The sequence below is a fragment of the Pangasianodon hypophthalmus genome, chromosome 3 (assembly GCF_027358585.1).
Source record: "Pangasianodon hypophthalmus isolate fPanHyp1 chromosome 3, fPanHyp1.pri, whole genome shotgun sequence".
Taxonomy (NCBI): domain Eukaryota; kingdom Metazoa; phylum Chordata; class Actinopteri; order Siluriformes; family Pangasiidae; genus Pangasianodon; species Pangasianodon hypophthalmus.
In genome coordinates, this window is record NC_069712.1 from 30,482,788 (window position 1) to 30,493,154 (window position 10,367).

The 10,367-nt window shown below is 38.9% G+C and overlaps 1 protein-coding gene across 3 annotated transcripts in view; it reads right to left on the reverse strand.

Annotated features, from left to right (window-relative positions):
• The window catches only part of cdh23 (cadherin-related 23), a 229,770-nt gene extending 222,482 nt beyond the window's left edge, over positions 1 to 7,288 (reverse strand). For all 3 annotated transcript variants that reach the window (XM_026939035.3, XM_053232580.1, XM_034302581.2), the window contains exon 1: positions 7,182 to 7,288. The gene's annotated coding sequence lies outside the window, so the exon portion shown is untranslated. The remainder of the gene's footprint in view (positions 1 to 7,181) is intronic.
• Positions 7,289 to 10,367: the final 3,079 nt, after the last annotated feature.

Consider the following 10,367-nt stretch of genomic DNA (forward strand, 5'->3'; position numbering starts at 1 on the left):
CATATGACGTCGGGTCAACATGGCCGCTCACACCATCAACACTAAATAAAATACAACTTAATTTAAATGAGTTTATTGTACTCTTTACTTTAGATCAATCAACAGACACATTAGTTGGTTAAATCTGACCAACATTTTGAGAAAGTAAATACATCATGACCTCAGGAGCAATAATATTAGCTGGCTAGCTTGTTGCTAACAAAACACTTTTGTTAACAAAACACTCCATATTTTTCCCCACATAGTAGCTCAAACCCCCTGAGGTCAAATATTTACTCAACTCTGAGTTCAGACTTCCCATTTCAGAGTTGAGATGAACGCAGCCTAATTTCTCTTTTGCTCCTGTGATGGGATTGGTATTTCTTAACAATGTCATGATTGGACAGTTGAGAAGTCAAACTGTGCTAAATTGAGACAAATATCCAGCAAAACAGATTGTCAGTATGCGCCGAAGTTCACACTTCTCTAATGCTTCTTAAGTTGTTTGGCCTTGTTTGGTTCCTATTTGCATTAAGCTGCCTGATATTAGGTTCAATCACATTCACATTTGCCAAGAACTAAGATCCTTCATCATATGACAAAAACAGTCATTTTAGCTCATGTAAAGTTTGTATGTTTGCTGAAACATATTCAACAGAGCGACTTACAATAGTGCTTTGAAGTCTATCAAAAATACATTCTGATATTGGCTCGCTAGGTCACAAACTAGGAATACCATCAGTCCAAAAACTCTGTTGGGGAGGTGCTTTTTTTTTTTTTTTTGTGAAAGTGCTAATTTAAGTATTTTATGAAGAGGTAAGTCTTTAGACGTCGTTTGAAGACTGCAAGTGACTCAGCTGTTCGAACATCCAGGGGAAGTTCATTCCACCACCTTGGTGCCAGAACAGAGAAGAGTCTCGATGCATGCCTTCCTTGTACCCTGAGAGATGGTGGTTGAAACATCTGCTACTGCTTGCTTTGAAGACTACTCAGGCCATTACTACTTAACTACATCACATGCAAGAAGAAACTCATTGTTCCAGGAAAAAAGACACGGGGCATATTTAGCACTGACACCTCATAGCTCCAGGGTCCCCGTTTCAAAGCTGAGTTTGGGTTATGGTTGGCATGGGTTTCCTCGGAGTTTGCCAGTTTCCTCCCACTGGCTACTCTAAATTGCCCCTGGGTGTGAATGAGTGTGTGAACGTGTGCGCATGATGTCCTGCGATGGGCTGGCTTCCCATCCAGGTGTTTTCTCGCATTTTCACTCCCAGCGTTACATCGCTACCCTCACCAGGATAAAATAGTTACTGAAGATAAAATGAAAAAAGACATATAATGGGAAGAACAGCCTCAGTACTGAATGGAACTGCATCACTGTTTTAAAATAATACCACAAATTGGCACTGCTACAAGTATTTCCATTCTTTCATGTAGTAGAAATAGTGCAGCGTGTGAGATTTCATCATTAGTCGCCTTAAAAATAAAAGTCCTTGTTAAGGGTTTGGAACACACACACACACGAACACACCTCCCCACAGCTGTCAGCCAGTACATAAATACCGACAACGAGGATTTGTCATGCCGTAAAGCCAAGAGTGAAGGGGTATTATGGTCAGACTCTCTCTGATTATTTATGAGCCGGGCCGTAATTGAAGGCCGTAAATCCTGCAGTTTTGAGTTCTATCAGAGCAGGAGAGGGCGTTTGCAAAGGACCTTTCTCACACAACTTCCACTCTCCTCTCTCTCCTCTCGCTACCTATAAAACTTCAAAACTTGTACACAATTCACACAGTTCACAAGGAAGCATGCATCAGTGTAATAAATCATGCTTAGCCACGTTGAGAGAAACAATAACAGTAAACAAAAAGATTTAATGTGGAAAACATTCTATAGTGTTCGGGTTTAAAGAATAAAACAGACCTATAAGTCATTGTCTTCCACCATCCATCAGTGGACATGAACCATCACTGACCAGATAAAACTCACTTGGTGAATCATTCTCAGCGTAACACTGACACGGTACTCTCTGTGTGCATGCGCGTGTGTGTGTAAGTGGTACGAGTGTATCAGTCTATACACTTACTATACACGAAAATCTATACACTTACTCACTTTATTAGACACACACACACCATAGCTCCACCTTGTAGGTGTACACTTATAGACTTAAAGCTCATCTTTTCAACTCCAGTGTGTTAACTGTCCTCTGTCCTTCACCACTGTCTGTCAGTTTCTGACCACTGCACCAATGTTAGCTGGATATTTTTGGTTTTTGGATTCTATCTCTAACAAACCATGACACTGAGGTGTTTAAAAACCTCCTGACGCTGCTGTACCTGACACACACAAACCATGACAACACCCGCTACCATATCAGTATCGCTGATGTTCACTATGAGCCAAAATCCAAAGCAGGAGAAAACCTGCAGACTCCCAAAATTATAATCTATCAATTTTGTAAGTTTACACACATCGGCAACCTGAGCTAAATCTTCAATCCCCTAAAAAGCTGAAAGACAGCTCATAAAATAAATAAATAAATAAATAAAATCTGCATATATTGTTTTCAAATTGATTTTGTGTTTTACTGTTCAGTCAATTGTAATTTCCTGTTTCTAATCTTTCTATTTTATTCATTTTACTTCCTTATTGTATATGTATTATCTTGCATGTTGATTTTACACTCAGTTATTGTTTTATAACCCTTCTCTTATAACACTTTTAAACTACAAAAGTTCCTATACACACTAGATCTAGAATGCTTAAGGGTCTTTCAGCTTCTCATCCCTGTGGAGAAACCTCTAATGGATCTGAAACTCCACAACAAAGTGTTTCTCTATCATAGAAGGCTCCAGGAAGAACACTGTTATAAAGGTAAGCACTAGGGTTTTGCATCAGAGCTAGAGGCCCCGCAGGACCTGGGAGAAAAGTCATGGGAGCATCTGGGTTTTACATTCATGCAGGCAGTCAAGTTTTGAAGCTCACGGGACAAAAAAAAAAAACATGTTCATTAACACGGGAGCATATTGGCTGCTCATGCGGCACTGTGCAACGTGTTTACAGCATACTAAAATTACTAAACTGTTTGTACTTTGGAAAATAGAACAACTACTACACAGGTGTGGCCACAATTTCTTCAGGAGCAGGAGGGAACAGGATTTTAAAAATAGTGAACATTTCTGGTAAGAACCCTTAACTATCTAAAAACCTTGAAAACCCTTTTTTTTCCCCCTAAACAGTATTGAATATGGTATGCCAGGCACATAATACCTACTCAGTGGTGGTCACATCATGGTCCCTGTTCATAAGTGTACAAGGTAGAGGGGTCCTGACGATCATAGTTCAATAGTACATAATATTCCTAGCAATAGTTCCTAATAAACTTGCATATACCTATATACCTATATACCTATACATTTTTTATATATATATATTGCATATTCTCCTAATGATCTTGTCTTCCCAATCCTTACAATCTGTGTGTCATTTCTGAGCGGACACACACAGAGTAGGAAGATGATATCTAGTCCACAGCTGTGCTCAATTAGCAGCCCAATCACACATAATCACACATAATGAAGTATGTGTAGGGCTTCTGGGACACGACACTGACTTCCATGAGGTCAAAGATGTCTAAAACGCCTCTAAAATGATTTATGGTCTTCTTTGACGTCTGTCCATCTCTCTCTCACTCTCATGATGGCTCACAGAGATAGAAGGACAGGCCGGGCAAAGGCACCATCTTCTAAACCTCACACACACACACACACACACACACACACGCACACACACACGCACACACACACACACACACAGAGCCCCCACTCTCATTCCCTCCCTGTTCCGGCTGAGTGAGCTGGCTGATTTAATGACCTCACGCAGACGGGCCACAGCGAGGGGGAGATAGATCGAGAGAGAGATCAGCAGATGAAAGAGATGAATTAACCAAACAAGAGAGAGGTGTCAGGTACAGAGTTCTCCAGCAAGAGTCATTATTGTTCATGACTATTCACCATTTCCCCATCGTCTCAATCTGTTCTCCACTCCCTTCATTTGCTTTATCTTTACTTTTACTCCGCGAGTTTGGGAAAGCGTCCCCGTATCTGAGATTCGGCGCTCTTTTCCCCCCCATGACGGAGCGTTTCATTTGTGGCTGCCCTTCAAAATTCCTGCCAGATATCTAGGCTTCATTTCAAATGATTGCTCGCTTCTCCTCTCTCTGCTTGCCTCTAGAAAACGATTTTCAGAGTAGATTTGGAGGGAATCATGATGTGAGATACTCCAACAGAGTGGGGCTTCAGTTTCAGATCAGAAACACACACGCGCACTCACATATTTTTTGGTCTATGGCTTTGTATAAGACATCATTATGATGCAGAACAACTTTTAAATCATGACTTGAAATCACAGCCTCTGCAGGCAGACTTCATAAGCACACACTGAATGACAATTTCACACCACCCAAGCACTGAACACCTGAATATAAACCTGTATCTGCCAGCTTTACTCTTTCTACTAAATAGGTAAACCATTTTAGAACTGCACTGAGAGCTCATGAGCGTTTAAGAGGTTAATGCTAACACAACTTTTTATCCATTTCATTATCAAACCAGAACTGCAACATGGATTGCCAGTTGCAATTAAAAGCTGAAAATCGAAACAAATATAACGCCTACCAGTGTTCCATCCAAAACCATGTACACACATTGTATCGCCTGAAAGCTAACACCTGAATGTTAGCGCAGCTTGCTGAATTAACGCTGCGTCAAGTAGAGACGCTTCTTTGCCCTGATTGGCTGGATGTTGGTGGTGCACATTGGGTTTTTTTTTTCTTACTTTACAGCCTGGAGCAGCACAGAGACTGGAATTTATCATCTAAACCAGGAGTATTAAAAATTGTAACGGTTCAATTACATCAAATTCAAAGTATAACATGAAGTTACTTTTAACTGTAGTTAACCTATAATTACCTTTTACTGCTTCAGCATTAATGCTGACTTTATGGCTTTGAATAAGACAATTTGAAAGTAGTTGTGTTTTGTTTCGTAGTTACACGTCACACACACATCTACTGACATTTTTTAATACAAGCCATGAACGTGTGTGACATTTGATTGTAACGCCACAGCTCAGCGGTTAAGATATTGGTCTACGGATTGGAAGGTTGTGAGATCAAATCCCAACACTGCAAAGCTGCCATTACTGGCCACTTGTGTGAGGTCCATAACCCTCAACTGCTCAGTGGTATAAATGAGATAAATCTAAGTCTGCCAAATGGTGAAAATATTGGGGGGAAAAAAGTGTTGCACATGAACCCAGGCCATGTAACATGGCTGACTCTGAGCTCTGACCCCAGCTTACAAACAAGCTGAAATGCACTCTACTGCACTTGTATATGTGATAATGTCTTCTTCTAAAACTACTTAAAACATGCTGCAATTACTCACTCAGGATGTCTCAGGTATTGGCTGCCACTCTGCATTCTGATAAGGGTGTAGCTAGAGTGAATAAAATGGAGGCCCTATTTGGCTTTCTCTACTTCACAACCCAATTATGTCAGCATCACAACGTGACAACTGACCCCATATTACTGTTTAAATAATACCTCATTTTTAAGCATAGCCCAAAGCTACATTTAAGAAACCAACCATACATAATTAAACCCAAACCCATTATTGCTGATAAATTTCTTAATGCAAGGAATATTGTAAGAGCAAAAATTAATAGATTTTTATAAATTAATAGATTAAAAGATTAACCAAAACTAATGTCGGCTGATGTTACAGTGGACATCCAGTAGCATATGATGATTAGCATATCTAGCTTCTATCATTATCTCTACTCCCAACTCGTGCATTTTTGTTGTATATGGAAGAGTTCATTAAGTTTAAGCCATGTTATATTACCTACCATATCAAGCTAGCCAGGAAAGAAGAGAGTTCACTGCGGAATACTTTGCACAGAGGACATTTGTGCCAAGAAATGCAGCTTTCAGAAATATTAGTCTACTTATCCTACAATTTTGGCATGATCACATAATGATTACAAAATAGCTGTCAGATTATTTTGAGAAGGCACAATGTGATATGCTCCCTTGGCACTGTTCCTGATATTTTATCAGTAGGTGCATCAACTCTCAGTTTAACTCTACAGTCTCAGTCTGCATCCATCAATGATCTAACTTCTAATAGGTAGAAATTTAAGCTTTACTAGTGTATTAATACCTCGATATTCTAATGTGTAGGTGATATTTTAAACAGGATACTCTAAATTATTAGACTGCTCATGCAAAATTAGGCATTGCATACATTAGTATTACACGCAGCCTGTGTTTTCCCAGCATCAGCCCCACAGTGAGAAGTTTGAACCGCACTGTTGTGAGGGAAACACCGCACTGTATCCTCAGACTAAGATTAAATGACTGACGCATGAATTAATAAAGGCGCGCGCAGTTCCGCGGCAGGTGCGCGCGGCGTTACCCGAGACGCGCGCCGAATCCCGAATGATCCAAACGGGCACTACATAGGGAGGATAAGCATTTCACACCGCGTGTAGTGCACTTGTGCAAGGAGCAGTGTGGGATCTGATCGTTGCACTGGATCGTTGCAAAAAGTTTGCATAGACCGAACAAACATTCTGTCTATTGTGTATAACAAATAAAACGAGCATTTATCAAAAGTAAACCAACAACAACAACAAAAATAAATAGCGGTCTGAAATTTCCAAATGCACATCATCACAGTAACACACAAAAATGCAAAATGTTACTTTTCATGTTTAGCATGTCTGTCAGTGTCAATAATGACATTCTGCATACAAGAAACTTAATCAAGGCGTGGTTATCTTTTTATTATTAAGCTAATTAATAGGCTGTTGTCATTATTAGCCTAACTCCGTATAGAAGTCACGAGCTATGTGTAACGTTTCTCTCTCTCTCTCTCTCTCTCTCTCTTAACAATCTCGTGCTGTTCCAACACACAGCACAATACCTGGTTTTAATGAGCACTAGTTAAAGTAACACCTTCAGTGTTTATTAAATTCCTAGTGTAGCCTATTAAACACGTGCACCATTAATTTAACTCTAATTAGCTGTGCATGTATAAACACTGCACCAAGGCGTCTTCTCTGCTGTGATTTAAAAAAAGAAAAACCGGTCGCGGAGGAATTAAATAACTAACAGGATTAAACTCAGTTCCTACCTGCTGCCTCGTCCTGAGCTTTAGAGATCAGAGCACTACGCCGTGGTGACGGTGCGCGCGCTGTGCGTTTCCGCGCTTCGCCCTCTCCCTCCCTCACGCGCTCGCTCACTCGCTCCGTCCCTCCCTCACGCGCGCGCTTCCACCGCTCCACCCCCTCCTACCGCCGCCAACAAACTACCGTGGGCTTGTGAAGTGGAGCCCATGCACTCCTGGCTTACATATTTCAATGTATTAAATAGAATTTCCAAATAGCACGGTGTATATGTGGTTTATATATATTTTTTAGAGAGTAGTGGATCAGGTGTTCGCATCCACATGGACTTGGTTAATCCGAATTATGACAGTCTACACCATTTAAAATGATCAAAAGATAGAGTTACCTGTTCAAATTTGACCTGACATTAATGAATTTCAAAGTTTAGACTATATAGTATTTCTGGTGAAGTGGGCATGAACCAACCAAACAAAAGGGTCAATCAATCAATCAATCAATCAGTCAGTCAGTCAATTAGTCAGTAAGTCAGTCAATAAGTTAGTCACTGAATCAATCAGTCAATTAGTCTATAAGTCAGTCAGTCAATCAATCAGTCAGTTGGTCAGTCAATAAGTCAGTCAGTCAATAAGTCAATTTGTCAATAGGTCAGTCAGTCAATCAGTCAGTCAATAAGTCAATTTGTCAATAGGTCAGTTGGTCAATAAGTCAGTCAGTTCACATCAACATGGAATTAGTTCATAAATAATACAACAGTCTACACCATGCTTGGTTAAGAACTCTAGGTTTGAAATATTTAAAATTATCAAAAGACCATGTTAGCTGTTTAAATTTGACCTGGCCTTAATGAATCTCAAAATTTAGACTATATAATATTCTGGTGATGGGCATGAACCAACCAAACAATAGGGTCAATCAATCAATCAATCAGTCAGTCAGTCACTCAATCAATCATTCAATCAGTCAGTCAGTTGAGAAGGGTCTGTCTGCATCCTGCAAGACTACAAACCACACCCATTACAAGGAACGCTTACTAGCAAATCACATTACAGAACATTCCCACACCCACTCGAATACAGACACGCGAATTTCATCAATTTCCCTAACCAAACCCAAACCCTAACCGTATTTGTTGTGAGTGTAACTTGTAATAGTGGGTGAGCTTTTTAAGGGGCATGGTTTGTAACCGTGCAGGATGCAGATACACTTGAGTCAATCAGTCAGTCAGTCAGTCAGTCAATCAGTCAGTCAGTCAGTCAATAAGTCAACTAATCAGTCAGTCAATAAGTCAATTAATCAGTCAGTCAGTCAGTCAATAAGTCAATTAATCAGTCAGTCAGTCAGTCAGTCAGTCAGTCAATCAGTCAGTCAGTCAGTCAATAAGTCAACTAATCAGTCAGTCAATAAGTCAATTAATCAGTCAGTCAGTCAGTCAGTCAGTCAATAAGTCAATTAATCAGTCAGTCAGTCAGTCAGTCAGTCACTTAATCAGTCAGTCAGTCAGTCAGTCAATCAGTCAGTCACTTAATCAGTCAGTCAGTCAATTTTGAAGAAGCACAGAGAATATTTCTTCATTTGTTTCTGAAGGTATTCTGTGTGAACCTATGGACACTCGTCAGAAAAACTGAAGAAGTTGCTATCTCACTGTACTGACTAATGTAAATATCACTGCTGGGGAAGCGGGAGTCGCGCTATTTCCAAACAGAAACACACACTATCACTGCGGCCTGCTCCCTCTGAAGTCTTCACCGGTCACACTGACAGCTCTGACGGGTTCCTCTCTGTACGGGGAGAAAACACCGGCTATACGCTGCTCTTTCTTAAAGCCAAAACCGTTGTTTATTGGCGCACAATCACCGCCACCTGTAGCACAGAGCAGCATTTCTTTCCGATTTATTACTGAGCCAGTTTTAGTTACAGTTTACTCTTTCTAAACACACTGTTTCTCACTTGAACCTGACCTGCATTATAAACTCGCCTGTTATCGCGAGGATTTTAGTGGAAAATAAAAGAGTACAAATCCGTTTTGGAGCGCTCTTTGAATTAAAAGCTTTTCATCGCTTCAGCAAGTCAGTCTGACGCTTCAAGCGCTTCCAGTGTAACTGCTGATCCTCGACTGCCATCTAGCGGGCATCAGGAAGTGACACAACTGTTTCAAAAGGAAGTGGGAGGTGCTAAATTATTGGTCAAATACAAAATTATTATTATATGCAGTAATAATAATAATAATAATAATAATAATAATAATACCTGACTTAATAAAAAAAATTACAAGCAAATTTAGTCATGTTTTTTGTGTATAGTTATTTTTTAATGGCTTCACATTATTATTATTATTATTATTATTATTATTATTATTATTATTATTATTGTTATTATTACGAAACATAGACTTACTCCCACGACCCAGTTTTAGTGTTTCTTCCAGAGGTATATATCTTTTTTAATGTAATAATGCAAAGATCAACAAAATTAGGCTATTCTTATAATGTAATTGTAATGTACATTCAACGCCAGAGGGAGGCTACAAATACAGACTAACGTACAAAAAGAAAGAAAACAAACCAACAAAACAAACAAACAAATAAATAAAAGCACACAATACAATAAAAAATAAAAGGTTTTACTCACTTTAAGATGCAAAATGCAAGATTTTAAAGACTTAACATATCATTCTATATCCTTTTTTAATGGATATATATACTTTTTTTCAAATGTAGTGAAACCAGAAAAAGCATTCTGAAAGTAAAGATTAAAGTCTCTGTAAACAAAATTCACAAGGATGCTATAGTGTTGCAAAAAGCAACTAAAATGTAAAACAACAGGACAGCCCTGTTAAAAACAAATAAAAATATAAACATCAATATTACTAAGTTACATTTAAAAAAAAAAAACCCACACAAATAAGGATAGGTAAACAAACCCGGTGACAACATATTTTAATCCTCTAACAATTTTACTTCTGTCAAATAGGGGATAGTAGACAGGTTTTTAGAGATGCAATATAAAAAATAATTATTTCCATTTTCCTTGTTTGGCTTTATGTAAATTGTATTCCCATGAAGTATTATTAAATTCAAAATAAAAAAACACTTCTCTAAAATTGATGTCTACACTGTTTACAGTTTTAACTGACAAAAATATACCGAACTAATTTATTGATGTGACGTCTCTTTCGTGCGCCGGAAGTTAGT